Genomic DNA, 16,826 nt, shown 5'->3' on the forward strand with positions numbered 1-16,826 from the left:
TCACGACCTTGCGCTTGCCAGGCAGGCGCTTTTGCCGCTGAGCTAAATCCCCAGCCCCATATCTATTACATTTGATTATTATCACCCATTAAGCCAAATGAAATGACAAACTAGGTTTTCTTTTACTTGTGGTGTATGTTTCTATGTGCAAAAACATGTGAATGTACTTAATAACTATATATCTATTTCAACATGCAAAGTATGAAAAACCTTATTTTCAGCCATTAAGTGAAATTTGTTCCTGTTCCTTTAAAAGGATGAAAAGACACCAGGTATTTTACTCACAAATACAGCACAAGTATGTATAGCCTCACATTCTGTGGAAAGAGTTCTTAAGACACTGAACATCAACTACCCTGACTTGCATGTGTCTGTGTAGTCTCATTACTTTATAGTAAAGCACTAAGACTATGGGAGATGAGCAAGTTGCACATACACTTTCAAATCAAAAGGGACTCTATTAAGTGCTGGCATAAAAGTAATGATTTAATAATATATTTTAAAATGTTTGAGCAAGCTAACTTTGCATTACTTTTAGTTTTAAGACGAAATTATCACTACAAAAATAAACCTATGGTTTTAGGCTTCACACATTATTGAGTTTTTCAAGATACCTGCTAATACCTAAAATGAAACTTATTAAGAAATGATTTCTATCATTATAAATGCTTTAAAGTATGCATGAAACTGTCACAAAGAAACCCATTATTTCATTTAGCTGAGATGCACTAAAAAAGGAAATGTTTTTTCTTCATGTGATAGGTCCAGTGTTTGTTTACCTTCTAGTTTGTGGAACCCTTCTCCTAATATTCCTCTAGAAAGCTGCTCCAACCAGGAATAACACAGTAATTTCTTGTTAACACTCAGACAGTAAATTCCAGGCTATGGCCTAGATAAAGTCATATTAATATGGTGTATCACTTCTAGTTCTATAATTGACATGACATTTGCAAAGAAAATTCAAGACCCAGAATGAGTGCAGATGTACGGTGGAATAAATATAACAAAGTCCAGATGGACGGGTGATCAGTGGACTCATGGGCTATTGTGAAATTCTTTCCTTCTCCACCTGGGACATGTGATCTAGAAACTCTTCCCAAACAATGCAGAGAAGAACCCCCTGCCCCCGTGTGCAGCAGGCTCAGAGAACACTTTATTCAGTTCTTGCTCTATGAAAATGCCACACATTGGCAGTAATTCTCAGAAAGTGGCATTTTAGAAATTTTGTCCTAAAGTTTCTTTTCTACTGTATCTGTGTGTATTTAATGAGGAAAAAATGATCTGCTGAAAATGCCATGTATTCCATATAGACATTTATGTGCTCTGGACTATGCATTTGCTTCTCATATAAATGGAAGAATTTAATTTTCAGCTATAACAAAGAGTTTGATGCAACTATTACCAATTTTCCAAAACCCAGAAGTCTATAACACTAGAGTGAAAACTCTCTGAAGGCAGGGCCTGTGTTGTTTTTCATTTTCATTTTCCTAATTGTAGGATAGTACAAGGCATATTTTAGGAAGTTAACAAAAGTCTTATAAAAGCATTAATATTAATCTTATAAAAGCAATTTTTATCATTTGTAAAATAGTAATGAGGTAACTTGGAGTTTATAGTGCTTCAAAGTCATTTACAAATTGGAAATATCTTAACTACTGTTATATCCACATACAAGACTGGCTATAACACTTGTATGCGCCAGTGCAAGATGAAAATTCAGGGACTCTTGTTAAAAATGTATTAAGAATTTTGAAATGGGGACAACATGACATTAAAATGAAGCATTAGTCCTATGTGCCAGCACAGGTCATCTAGCCATGAAGCATGTCACTTTATAAAGAGTCTGACAAGTGTAATTACCTCCTTTTCAGTGGACATTCATTTGAGAATGTATTTGGTGTTTTTATTGTGATTGGATGTGATCCAGAACACATGAGCTGAGAAACTCAACTCCAGCCCATTCTCTAAGCAAGTGTGTTTGCCGCTGTGTGCAGGCGCAGGTGTGTGAACTTACTGTGCCTGGTTTTTCCTTAAGCTACGTGTCAGCGCTCATCCCTGGGCCGATCCCTGCATGCAGATGCTAACTCCTTCATGGCCACTAGAGGACTGTTCGGTGCATGGAGATAACATTTAAGCATCTACTTGATCGGATAGACTACTATCTTTATGTAAACCACTTCTCTGATGTTATTAAACCCATGCTGCAAAACTTGAAGCTATAAAAGAACAATTCTGGCTTTTTTCCACAGGGAGATCAACAAATGTGTCTTCTTACCACTTTATTTCTTAATATAAATATCTGAAGTGGTGATACCAGGATGATAATAGGAACTCAATTTGTGAACAACTTCAGATGGTGGATTTATTTCTGGCATCATGTTACAGTTATCTTCAATTGTTATATTTTATAAAAATGCTTACCTTCCCTGCTGATACTGACTGCATTTCTCTATTTGGGCTAAATGAATTGAATAACAACATTGCTAAAAAGGTTTTCTACAAGTAGTTCATTCAAATTAATGACGTAGACTTTCCAAAGTTGCTTTTTTTTCTGTACACTGACTTCAGTATCAACTTCTGATTTAGACGTAGCATTATTACTAATTTTTCTCTCTTCTAACATCTGCCTTAGTTTTCTGCTTCCCATTATTATTCAACAATGACATTCCAACAGTAGTGCCATTTTTATCTTGATATCAGTAAATCTCAGTACTTCCTTTTCTCTTATCTTCTACAGGCATTTGCTTTTTCATTTTTATACAAGAAAAGAAAGCTTTGCACCATGTATTATTTTTATAGGCTTTCATTCTACCTAATTCTTGACAAGAAAATATTATGCTATGAACATCAATCTAGGAAGGTAGTTTTATTGCTATATATCAAGCCTTAATTTTCACCAACTTAATACATAAGTTTCTACATTTCTGAATCATAAGGCTTAAACTATTATTGCTTATATCATAAAATATAGGACCATTATCTCTTTGTCTGAGACTTGAAGCATATTCTTCTGAAATGGAATTTACTTCCAAATGATTCAAGAGCAATTTAAAATGAATGACTGCAAAGCTAATTTTATCTGCATTTGGCTACCCATCCATCAGAGAGATAATTCATGATATATTACAACAAAAGGCAGCTGGAATTAACTATTTGAATGAGACTCCAGCTTATTTTTAATATTTTGATTAAAATATTCTTCAGAAGACAAAGACTACGGTCAGCATTCAAAGAAACATATTACAGGATTCGTCATTTAAATTCAAGTAGTTGAATACATAATACCTTAAATGTACCGCAAATTTAGAAGTACTGAATGAATTCTAACTTCAAAAGGAAAAAAACCCTCTTTTTTCACTTTTAAAGAAATGCTTGCCAAACACGCCTAAGTGTTACTAGCGGTGACCTGAAGTTAACATGATATTTGACACGCAGTTCTCTTTGAAATGGAGGCACCACTTCCGGCTCCAGTTTAAGCCTTCATGATCTCTGAATTCTGCTGTTGAAGAATCCTCCTATTCTCCTGCATACCTTCTCTACCTCTGCCATTTTTACTTATAGAAAAATTTTGAAAATCACTTTTATTCTTTTCTTCCAATGATTTAATAAATGTAACATAAAGCAAGATGGTAAGGGTTTTGCTCCATAAATTAGTTAAAAATTATTGAATGATGAGGAACTAAAATGTTCATTTGTATATACTGTCCAGAGTATACAGGATAGCACAGTAGAAACAATTTGACAATATAAGTAATATTTCAAACTCTGCACGCCTCCAAATAGGCTCTTCACTTCTTAGAAACCATTTTATAGAAATAATGTAAAATGTAAAAACATATGTTCAAAGATGGTCACTGTAGTATTCTTATTAAAAACACATGATATTACAATAAAAGGCAGCTGAAATTATTTGAATGAAACTGAGAACAACTCATCTCCTACTGAAAAATGCTTAAATAATTTCTGAAACATCTGACCAAGAGCACACTGGCCAGCAAAAATAAGGAGGCAGAATCGTACGTGTTAATCTAGGAGAACATCCCTTATTTCCTAAGTACATAAGGCAAGTTAAGGCTAACTTTTATATAATTTTATGTCATTTTAATTGAGAGAGCAATGAGTCATGGGCCACATAAGGTGCAGCACAGAATTTGAGACACACAGACAGTAACAATCATGACTTCTAGGGGGAAGGGGAGGCTTCAAAAGGGATTGCACCCTTTCTTGAAGATTTTTAAATCCTATATTATAGATGATTTTTTTTTTTCTGTTTTTTGAAATTTTATTTAAATGAAGAGCTAGATTAATTCTCACAGGCAACATATTGTTTCAGACTAGAATAATTTAATAGGTTTCTTTACTATATTCAACCTTCCCAAATAAATAACTCTTTAAAAAATTACTGTATGTGTCTATTAAAACCTGTGTCGACAGACCATGTGAGCTGTGAGTATATAGCTTTTATTTAATTCTCCTGGATTCAACTCCCTTTCTTTAATTTGCCATTGCCCTAATTTCCTCATCCCTGTGACCTCTAAGTTTGAACTAACATAGTTTACTATCTTTTTCCTCATTGTTTGAAAAGCAGTATTATTTGATCACCTAGCTACACACTAGGACTATAGCAGCTGATGCTATATTTTGCCTTTCAATGAAGTCTTTTGCTTATAGAAAGAAATCATGAAAGAGAAAGTATTAAACTGTGATAATTTGAATTGAAATAGTAGTCTATTATTCTATAAATATAATTAATTTATAGTCCATTAGTATTTGATTTTCATTTTAAGTGCTTAATTTTAGGATGTCAGAAATATACAAATTGGGCCTGGAGATTTAGCTGAGTGGTGCAGCACCTGCCTGGCAAGCATGCAGTCCTGAATTTGATTCCTGGTACCCATCCCTCAAAAAAGAAATATGCAAGGAGAGAATGATGGAAAAGTTATACTGTTTTCTTATTCCTTATTCCTGGATAGAGTTACAAATGCTGCAACCCTCAGAGATTTGGATAAAATCATCATAGAGAAAACTATTATAAAAGTTAAACAATTACTGACAAGTAAATAAGACAACATAAACTTGGGACCGATCTTTCCTAGTTAAGTAGGAACAATGGGGGCTGGGGATTTAGCTCAGCGGCAAAGCGCCTGCCTGGCAAGCGCAAGGTCGTGAGTTCGGTTCCTGGTACTGGAGAAAAACCAAAAAAAAAAAAAAGTAGGAACAATGATTCATAGCATAGGTTATAATGAAAATGTGAACATTCAATGTTATCAGAGAGTCATGTGGCACATGTTGGTATCTTTCCTAGAAATTCTCTGATGGTTACTTGCATATTTCAACTTGGCCTGAGTATGGTGTCCAGGTATTCAATCAACCTGATTCAACCATGATCTAGATGCTGTTGTGGTGGTACCTGAGGTTGTGGTTAAGTCCATAATTAGTGACTTAAGTAAGGGAGACTATCCTACATAATCTGAACGTGCCCTGTTCCATCAGCTGCATGTCTTGAGAAGCAGAAATGAGGATGCTCTGAACAATACTGAGACTGGTTTTAAGATAATCAGAAACTGCAGTCTGACCACACTGACACCATTGGACCCTCTCTCCACCTCCATCACAGCCCTCGCTCATAACCCTTCCCTGCTCATCAGATACCAGTAAAAACCCCTCTTCCAGGAAGGTCCCTCCTGGATGTAAGTCCTCACTGTCCTTCCTCATGGCAGGCTGTGCACAGAAGGACAGTAGTTATGCTATTCATTTCTCATAACCAACGTCTACTCCAGTGCATGGCATAGACCTCAAAGTCTTTTTATCTCTTTCAATCTGTATTACTTTGAAGGAGGTTTCATAGAACAAGCCAGTACTATATAGGAATTAGTCAATCAATGAAAAGCCTGCAATTTAGAAGGAATCCTCATGTGAAAATAAAACAGAAACATTCATACTAAAGAGGCATATTTTTAATGCTTAAAGTACAGATCCAATTCCAGCATTAAAAACATTATACCTGTTTTCTATGCAAGTTTCAGTGCCATCTATCACAAGAGGCTAGATGTGTTCCCTAGCTAAATAATTACCAACATCAGATCTATAGCTGCAGAATGGGAAATGATTCCTCTGATCCAGATGCCACTTCAGCCTGGTGGCCCCACTTGACATTAGGCTTTGCTGGACCACCCTCTCCTTGGGAGCACCCTCCTCTCCCAGGAACTGTGCATTAGCACTACACTGCTTCCCATGCTAGCTCTTCGACCTCTCTGTCTTCTTCGGCACCTGAGTACAGTCAGATACTTACTCAGGTTTCCCCTCCTGTCTCTCCCTCAGGCATCTCACCCCAGCAATGGCATCAATGATCACATCATGTCACACAACCTTCCACTCACTTCCCCTGCTTCTTAGACCCTCCTACACCTTTGCAGTGACCACGGCTGAAATCAGACTCTCTACTGAGGCCATCAAGCACCACCCTATCTGGTGACTGCTGGCCTCTGTCTCATTTCAGAGCCTCCTGTCCTTGTCACCATGCTAGAAACAGACAGCCTGCTGTCTCTGTGTCCACAGCAAACCCTGCCTGCCCTAGAGCGTTTGCTCTTACCCTTCCTTCTGCTAAGCTGGACATTCCCTTTCCTTCTTGGCTCCCAGGTTTCCCTGGACAAAAAAGTTCGTGATCACCAATCTCAAATTGATGCTTCCTTCCAGGAACACCTCGATTTATTCTTTTCATCTATCTTTATATACAAGGAGCTTGTTTACTAAACTATTTTCTTTCTTGTCCTATAATACTCCAAGCTTTATGGCATCAGACTTTGTCCATCTTGTTCCACACTATGTCCTCAGCACCACCAGCAGATGGACTCACCTTCCCTCTAAAACCAGCTTTCCTTTTTAACTCAGCTCCCATTTCTGACTCTAAGATCATTTTCACTGTTAGAATTTTTGTTAGAATTACTGCAAGAACCTCAATACTTATACAACCTGCTCTAGACTTTCCTCTTTCCATCTCATCTAAACTACATTACTTGGTGCTAATATTACCAAATTAAGGTAGGATTGAAACGTGTTATGTTTGAAATTTTCAATATTCCTCATATCATGGTCCTATATTTATTTCATTTCTGGCTTATCTACCTCCACCACACCAAAGCCAAATCTGATGAGTCTGTACTACATAAATATAACTTTAAAAAATTTTCCCACAACCATATATTTACTCTGCACATAACGCCTTATTCAAAATTGAGTTTTCAATGTCTATGTCAACGCTATTAAAAAATCTACCCTTCATCTTCTCAAATAAAATCATTTCTTGCTCATCAGCTGTAAAAAGTTGTAATGCAGTTTGAGATTCTCAATCATTTTTAATTCAGAACAGATCTACCATAGCCCTAAAAGATTCTACAACTTTGTTTTAATTGAAGTCAACATATCTAAAATTGATCACTTATTTCAAGATCTATGAAGAAAATTAATGTTATTTATATAGATTATGCATTATGATAGGTTAAACTCTTTGAACATAATCTATATCTATCTCTAGCAAAATTTCATAAACATCTTTAACTATTATGGTCATTGTCAATTATATGCAAAATGACAGAACAAAAAACTTCAAGTGTCCACACACACAGTTTCGGGGAATCTGAGCAATGTACTAATTTTTTAAACAAAAATGTGTGAGGTGTTTCTCAGAAAAGAATTCATAATTTATAAATAAAGGAAACATTAAATATCAGTATGCTAAGCTAAAATAGAGAAAGCAACAAATATCACTGAATTAAGAATAAGAATTAAATTTATTATATTGAAAAATATAAAAAAAGAATATGTTTAAAATGAAAATACTTGGTCTGTGTTGTGTTCTTTCTTAACACATTAAAAACACTTAAAATCAATGGAACCACATGCTTTAAAATATATTTTAAAATGGTAAAATCATTAAAAACTCTAATCTGAGATTTCATACAAATTAGAAATTCTGGGATGTGGCGCTTCATGTCTGTAATCCCAGCACTCCCGAGGGAGGCTGAGGTAGAAGGACTGCCGTGAGTTCAAGGCCAACCTGGGCTACATAGTGAGTTCAAACTTAGCCTGAACTGTGTAGCAAGACCCTGTCTCAAAAAACAAAACAAAACAAAACAAAAAACAAAAACAGAAAGAAAAAATTTAAAAAAAGAAATTCTGTTTGCGACAATAGTAAGTTATTCCTTTAGTTTAGTGCAATGATTTATTACCAGTGCACATGGAAAGTACAGCGTTGTGTAAGTCCATATGAGTTCATGAGCAAAAATCCCCTCAAAATCACAAAATCTTAAGACTCTCATAGAGATTGTCCAAAATTAGCAATCTAACAGTTATCTCTAGCTCTTTCCTTGCTCTCATTTTCAGCATAAAAACTCAATAAGCACTCTACATTGTATGATCTACTTCATTCCTGAATATGACTTTTTTCTGATTCCACTGCTATTATCATTTTTTACCAGAACATTTTCAATGCCTCATACTGGTCTCCTTTGCCTCTTATCTAAAGGCAAGATTTTACTGTCATTCCTCTGGTAAACTCCTATTGCTCCCTCCTTCATATAGAGTAAATCCATGCTCTTCAGCATGGTATTCAAAGTCTTCCCAATTCAAATTTTGCATATTATTCTACCCCAATTTGAGCTTCTAATTTACCTGATAATTTATTTGTGTCTTACTAATTGTGACTCTGCAATAAAATTACAATACTAAGATAGTTTAGTAGCTAAAACTCTACACAAGAAATGTAAATGTGTATGTAAATGTACCTGAATACACAGATAGCATATAAAAATACAAATGGGGTTGTGTTAAACATGTTGTTTATGCTTTGGCTACTGCCCTTTATAGTAGATTCTCTGCCTCCTTGCAAATATCACTTAAAAGCAAGTGGTTGCTATCACAAGCCCACTAAGTGCCAACTACTGCCCAACAATGTTTAGTACAAGCTAACATTAACCAGTTTAAGAGAAAGTACTGCTACAGATTTATAGATTTGGTAATGTTTACATGACATTTGAATTTCTCCAGATGTTTTACAACAAAAATAAATATGCATCACAATCCTTACTAATGTCATTGCTATCTTTAGCTCTGGTTGTGGAGTTCTGGATCTATGTATGTAGTCTTTTGTAAAATCATGGTTTCCTTGGGGCACGTGATATACATTCATATACAACTCTGCAAGGGAAGGATTAATTCTGCTTGTTGAGTGACAGTGTTGATTATGAGTCATGACCTTCACTTCACATTTTATCCTTTCTGATGGAACAAATGACATTGTTCAAAAATGCATTGTTTTGAAGGATAATATACCCAGTACACTGAAGACTGTAAAAAATGAAGGATCCCAGCAAAGGACTGGACTGGTCAATGTTTCACATTTTTACCTCCCCTGCCAATGGAAATCACAACGCTTGACACTAGGTCACCAAATTATTAAAGCTTTAAACAGCAACACTTCCTTCTCCATGGAGGACTCACTTCTCCTTGACACGTTACTCCTGCAAACCCTGCAGGCTCCTGGCCTTTCTCCCTCCCCTTAACCTCCATAACTAATTAAATCTGGACAAGCCTTTGGTGAAAATAGTTTCCTTCGAAGTTATTCATTCAATGTGCCCCTGTAGGCATTTTCTGTCATTTCAGCCCGGTCTGCCATCTTTACATGAAGTTGAAAGAGGTGAGTTATTTTCAGATAAAAAAATCTCTCAAGACCTAAATCTACCTGGATGCTTTAGATAAGAGCTAGACTTTGAAATATGACAAATGCCTCAGCAGCTATGATATCCTTATTTCTAGAAGTTTATAGGTAAACAAAAAGTTCCAAGGACTCTGTTCTTACTTAAAGGTAGTAAAAGTCTTAAGATTTCATATATGGAGGTAGCTTTACTTGGGGTGTAATTAAATTCAACATCCAAAAGTGGAAAAAGAATTAACTCGTACAGTTGATCTCATCCTCAGGAAGTATGTTTGGGGAATCATATTGGACCTCAAAACTAAGTATCATTTTAATATTCTCTTTTTAGGAGAAGACAAAAAGTAAAGATTGATGGAAATAAGGAATTAATTTTGGAAATTTGGTGTTGCTTAAGTATTTTCTCTGTTGCTATAAAAAGGAAACTTGTTAAACTGCCATTTTAGACCTATTTCCATATTTTACAAATAAACAGAAAACAATGAGTTCATTTGTTTAAATATTTAAAGATAAGGTGTGGGACTTCCTTTTTGGTCAAGGGTGTTTGGCTCTAGGGTAAAATGTAGAATGGATTTACTGATAAGCTCCTCCACCACTCACACAAAGCTAGACAAGGGTTTTCTCAGTTCAGTGACTGTTACACCATTTTAAGAAGAGGTGCAGTCATTTTTTTTTACAAAGAAGTTTTTTCTGTGTTATTTGTAGAAATAATTTTCTTTGTTATTTATCTGTTCCTTTCTCAGCTACCTGGGGGCATGCTACTTTTTAAAGCTCTGTGTTTTTCACAGATGTAAATGAGTTTTGATGGTTTGAGTGTGTTTTCCAAGACTATCCATATGTTTAACGGACGGACTACAAAAGGAAACTAAGGACTTTTGGCTTTGCAGCCTGACTGCTTTATACAGCATGTTGCTCCCACAACCAGAAAATTTACGTACAAGGACAATTCTCATACAGTGCTATGTTTAGCAATAGTATTAAAACAACTACAAATGTCAGGTTCCCCACTAAGAACTTTAGATATATTTCTTCATTTAAATCTTGAAATAACACCATGAGTAATATAATTATCCTCATTTTGAAGATGAAAAGATCGACAGAGAAGTCAATTAACTTGTTGAGATTTACACAGCTAAGAAGTAGCAGAAATTTCCTTTGCTTATCTGGTGTAGGATTTCGCCTGGATTTACCCATAACTATTTATTATTTACAGGTCAAAATGAAAAATACACAAATGCTATCTTTCCTGTACATAGTTTATACATGCTTATTTTTCAATTGTTTATTTGTTTTGTGAGATAGGGATTGGGCTCAGGACCCGGCACACGCTAATCAAGCAGGTGTTCCACCACTAAACTGCACCTCAACCACTATATACTATATGTACTAGTCTCTTCAGAAATCACAATAATATATGCCATTTCCTTTTATTTGTAATACTGTCTAATTTAACCAATATTTTTAAAAAATGGATTCTCATTGCCCATTAAAGCTATTTTATACACTAAAAGGAATTAGCAGGGGCCAGGGATATAGCTCAGTGGCATAAGCCTTTGCCTGGCAAGCCTGAGGTCATGAGTTCGATTCCCGGCACCAAAAAAACCAAACAAAATAAATAAAGGAATTAGCAAATCATTGTTCCCCATATGGAGAGGAAAAATAGACACAAATGGCTCAGAACATGTATCACCAATCTGAAAATTGTTCGGTGCACTACACAATATGGTATTAGCATTGTTGAAATTACTATCAAATAAATAAAAATCTGAAACAGACAACTTATACAAAGAGCACAAGGAAAAGGTTCCAAGTTAAACAGTGCAATTAAATGTATGATTTAACCATCTTTCACTGCTAGTCATGAGCTTGAACAAGGAACGTGCACTTCACCCACTACAGTGTGCTTCTTTGGACTCTGTGACACTGAGCACTGATGTCGCAGTAATGTAAACTGAGGCAGAGGAGTGTGATTTGAGGCCAGAAGCAGGCACTAAGTGCCTTCTTTGAACAGGATCCATTTTCCTTTCTTTGTTTTATCAAAGCTCCAAGAAGAAATCAGAGTTGACCATTGCTGCCTGTACATAGGAGGCAAAAGTTTTGCGGAAAGGACAGCTGACAGCTTTCTCACGTTAAGGAGGCCTTCCATCAGAAATGCACTCAGGTCTGGAAAGTACAGGTCTCTGCACAGATGTGGCTATTTTCAGGAAGGCGCATCCTTTCTGCCTTCCGCTTCACTAAATTCGAGGAGGGAAAACACATTCCACAAGAGCGGCTAGTTCACTGACATCAGCAGCATATCATTTTCCCAAAGTTTGAGAGAGCAATGGATTGATTTCAAGGTTCACAGGGGGGCAGGAGAAGACAGCGTGGCTCACATGTCTTTTGGAAACAATATAAATTCAGAGTCATTTCAAGGTTTCACAAAGATGTGATAAACTACTGGATTTGGTTACACATTTCTCCCTGCAGGGCCTGTATTATCCACTCCTCTTAGATAAGTCATGCTGATTTGTTGTTTTCGGGCTCTGTTTTTCCTCAAGTCTACTTCAGTAAGCAGGTTGATTTCAGGGCAGATCCCCTAACTCCCTCTTCCTCTCTTGGGTTCAACTCAAGTTCTTGTAAAATCATTATCCTTTTCATTCCTTCAAGATGGACTGCCTCAAAAAAATGAATTATAAAGTAAACAAAATAAGTAAAAGGTGGTCAGCAAGGACAGGCTGCTCTGTGCAGATGTGAACACAACCACACAGTGTTTGTGGAAATGTCTTCTGTGCAGCTTGCGCTGCAGCAGATCGAGTGCCTGGAATTTTCTAGAACACACAGTCCCCAGCAGTCCCCAGGCCCTAGTGCCCCTACATGCTCAGCAAAACCAGACCCACATCCAAATCTAAGCAAAGCAAATCCTCTCAGTAGTCAGGAGTGCAGAGAAACAGAGCAGCCACTGGAGCTTGGTTGTTTTGTTGAAACCATACTCATTCCTTGGGGATAGCTTCTACTTGGAGCATCTGACAGAAAGATTAAGCTTCTGTTTTTCATAAATTGGAAAATCAAGTTGAATTCTAAAGAACTAAATACGTAAAAATTATTCTCATGATCAGTTTACTTATTCACTACTTCTGGCCCTTAAAATATTCTCAAACAACCATGCTAAAAGTCTAAAACAAACAAACGAACAGACAAACAATCAAACCCCCTCATGCTAATTACCTACAAACCTGACACTTCCCAGGAATGAATGAACCATGGAAAAAAACATACAGGATCCAATGCCTTGGACCCACAAGGTCAAGACCATACCTTCTCTGAGCTAACAGCTTATTACCTGCTGAATGGGGCACAGCATAGTGGAAACATGTTTTCTTTTCCCACCATCATTCATTCTTGTTTTGTCACAGAAATGTCTTCATACCCTCCGGCCATGTGGCTCCAGGTCCCCCGCCTTCCACTCAAGCCCCTCACAGCCCAACCCTCCAGCTGCCATTATTGGTTTAGGATGCACACGTGACTCATCCCAGAGGGCCAGCTTAGGATGTAGGGGTTCTAATTAAAGGCCAAGGCAGTATAATTAAAGGGAAATCTGGATTCTTGTTGTCATGGAACAAACATGTTGGCCAAAAGGAGTGGCTGTTTGTCCCCACATGACTTAGGGGCCGTGCTGATGTGGGGTGGAAGAGCAAATTCACATCTAGCCACATGGAAGCAGGCAGGCAGGTCAGAAATGTGGCCAGAATGTGTTGGGGTCATCACTTGGGTCAATGGATCAGACTGTGACTGAAGTCAGATGGACCTAACTCTGAAATTTTCTATTTGATGAAACAGAAATTCATTTTTTTCTCTTTTGACTTAAACTTGTTTTACTTGGGCTGATTTCACTTGTACACAGATCCCTAACTCTTACAGCGGAACACCTGAGCTGATCTACCAACATTAATAGTATTTTTGGAAAGTTTTTACTTCTTAAAACAGAAAAGCTAAAATCTTTGGCGTCACATAATATATTTTACTTTCATTCAAATCAATGAACAAGTTCTTAAAAAATAGTTTTTCTAAGCCATTTGGCCCTCTAGGGCTTGGAAATATGAAAATCAAGAAAATGAAAGAAGCTCCGGAGTTTACAGGCAAGGAGGGCCACACATGTTAAATAATAATGGAACACTGTGAAAATGGTAACCAAACCGCAAAGTACAGTGCTATCACCTCAAACAACTCCAGGGGGCGCCAATCACACTGTAGTTCGTGTAACTGTCATCTGCTGGGGTTATGCACACAGAAATCCTAGCTTAACTACACCTTTGCCAGCTGGTGGACTGGGCCAGGGAGCCTCAGCAAGCGTTTTTAATCATCATAACAGCTCTTGGCTGTTTCATTTTTTAATGAACTGATTATTGCCTGCAATACTTGAGTTTTTTAGGGAGTTTCTGGCAAGCAGCTGGCACCCCAGGTTTGCCATTACACAAACCAGACGCAAACCGCACTGGTCTTGCCTGGCTGAGCTATCATTTGTTACTGATCAATCAGCAGAGGCATCATTAAATCAAGTATCCGCAAACACAAAATGTCACATCTCAGGCTTGCTGAGGTCTCTGGGCAGTGGGAGATTCATTGAACATAAGATTAATTATTTGGCAAAATAAGTGGAGCTTTTATAACTCAAAGGTCCTTTACAACAACATCCTTTCACACTGTTGCTTCAGCGATAATATTTCATTCTAAATGGTGAAAGCAAACTGTAAGTAAATTAGTATCCGAACTAAACCAGTAGCTATGTGTTTTGATAGTGATTAATATGCATGATAAAAAAGTGGATTCGCTTCTTTCTTGTTCTCCGTCACAGAAGAGAAAGAGGAAAAAAGAAAAATTTTGATATAATGCACCTTCTGAAACAATACCAAGGTGGTTTACTGTTTAGTTACAAAAGTGCTATAGATGTAAGGGAGACGTGGTTGTCTGCTGGCAGAGTAACAACCATAGCTGCTCGTACCTCCCTGGGGAAGCTACTCTGAGGCCTCATTTGAGGCAAACTGACATTAACTCAACCCTTTTCAAAGGCCAGTTCAGCTTCAGCCTCGAGACGCAGACTGATGGACTTGCCGTCCTCCTTCTATGCTAAGGAAAGCATGAGGGATTAAATTCAAGGTCCTTGCACTGAGCTACATCCCCAGCTCTTTTTTGAGATATGGTCTTGCCAAGTTGCTCAATTACCCAACTGGGCTCAATCTTGCATCCTCCTGCCTTGGCCTCCCTGAGTACAACTATGTCTAGCTCGAAGTCTCACTCTACTGGGAGAAGAAAATATAATCCAGCATTTGAACCACATTGGGCAAATTTTTTAGGAAAAGTGTTGGTACAACAAATTGACACACCTCCCCATTCCTGGTCCAATGTGTCATCAGTCATGGCGAATCTTTTAGAGCTTTCAGTGATAATAAACAGCCTGCTGCAGCATGCGTGCCATAGGTTTGCCACCTGGTCTAGAGATTGAAAGGGGTGGCTGTAAACTAAGCTGGCAAATGCAACCTCTGTCCTGGTACTGATAAGTGGCTCCATCAGCAACTCCACGAGCCAATTTCTTGTGCTTGGGAGAGTGAAAAGGAGACCTGGTTTCCATTACTGATATGGGGGCATAATTTCAGTCACAGTATGATTCAATAAAACAGACCCCTGAGTCAACACACTGGACTGTTTCAGACCTGTGCTTTCAATGTCCATGCTTTCCGGTACCCATAGTCAACTGCAGTCTGAAAATATGATATGGAAAATTGTTTAAGTTGCATACCATTCTGAATAGTATGAAGATATCTCAAATTACCTTACTCTATCCAACCTGGGGCTTGAATCGTATCTTGGTCCACCATATTCATGCTCACAACCCTGTCTGCCTGTTAGTCATTTAGTAGCTATCTTGAATATACAGCCACTGTCCCATCATTACAGTGTTGTGTCCAAGGAAGAAGTAACAGTGCCTACGTCACTCACCTCGCCTCATCTCATCCTGCTGCTGCTGAGTTGTCTCATGTTATCACATGCAGAATGGTGAGTACAGTACAATGAGACATTTTGAGAGAGAGAATGCATTCGACGTGGCTCAATGAGGTCATTCCAAACACAACTGTAGGGTTTTCCACTTTATCCTCAGAATGACCAATATTTTCGTCCTGCTAACACTGCAATCACGCTTGCAGTTTTGGGTTGGCTACTACAAGGCTTGAAGCTGTATTTGGGACACCCCGTAAAAACTGTATACATTTTTACATGCTGATTTTACAGACAACACAGCCAAACTCAGTGGCCCATGGATGGATTTTAGACATGGGCTGTCTCTTTCACTCTGTGATTTGTGATATGTACTTACTTGCTTTTTCTTCATTTTCAAGATGTCTCCACTATCTAAGGTTATTAAGAAGCTAATGAAAAAAAAGAAGCTACTGAGAGTTCCTGCTTCAAAAATGTTTACAACACTGACTGGAACAGAATACACCACGAATAAACACATTATCATCACCATCAATTTCTTCTCATCACTGCTTTGAGGATTTTCCTACCCTATTGAATTCTTCTGTGATTTTCCTTATCATTGTGGTGTTTGCATATTTCTAAGCAGCCTCACATTCTTTATCACATTATGACACAAGCAAAATGAAAATAAAACCAAACAATTTAACTAATACAGTTTTCCAACTTTCTTTCATTGATACATTTAAACATGCGCAATGATCACGTTCATCATAGGAAATTTGCACCTGTACATGATATATCTTCTTTTTTACCCATCCCCCTCCCCTCCCTTCAACCTCTCTTTCCTTCCTTATTTACAAAAGCTTTGTTTCCTTCTATTCTCTACTCTTTCTTATACCTTTCTTCCTCCCCCACCTAGTTCCCCTTCTCACTTGAACAATTTCTTCCCATTTCCCAATATCTATTATGAATTTTGGTCCTTATTTACACTTCTGGTTTCTCACATCAGGAAAACAGTGGGGTATTTAAACGTGTGTGTTAAATTTATTTCACTTAAGAGTATGGTCTCAAGATGCATCCCTTTAGCTAGAAATGTCTCCAGCTTATCATTACAGCAGAGTAGTACTCCATGGTATAAAAAAATTAGAAGTTTTCTCTAATT

The 16,826-nt window shown here is 37.4% G+C and overlaps 1 protein-coding gene across 1 annotated transcript in view; it reads right to left on the reverse strand.

Moving 5' to 3' along the window:
* The window catches only part of Unc5c (unc-5 netrin receptor C), a 258,667-nt gene that overhangs the window by 161,145 nt on the left and 80,696 nt on the right, over window positions 1-16,826 (reverse strand). The window lies entirely within an intron of this gene.

This window comes from Chinchilla lanigera, unplaced genomic scaffold (genome assembly GCF_000276665.1).
Source record: "Chinchilla lanigera isolate Chin_1 unplaced genomic scaffold, ChiLan1.0 scaffold00004, whole genome shotgun sequence".
Classification (NCBI taxonomy): domain Eukaryota; kingdom Metazoa; phylum Chordata; class Mammalia; order Rodentia; family Chinchillidae; genus Chinchilla; species Chinchilla lanigera.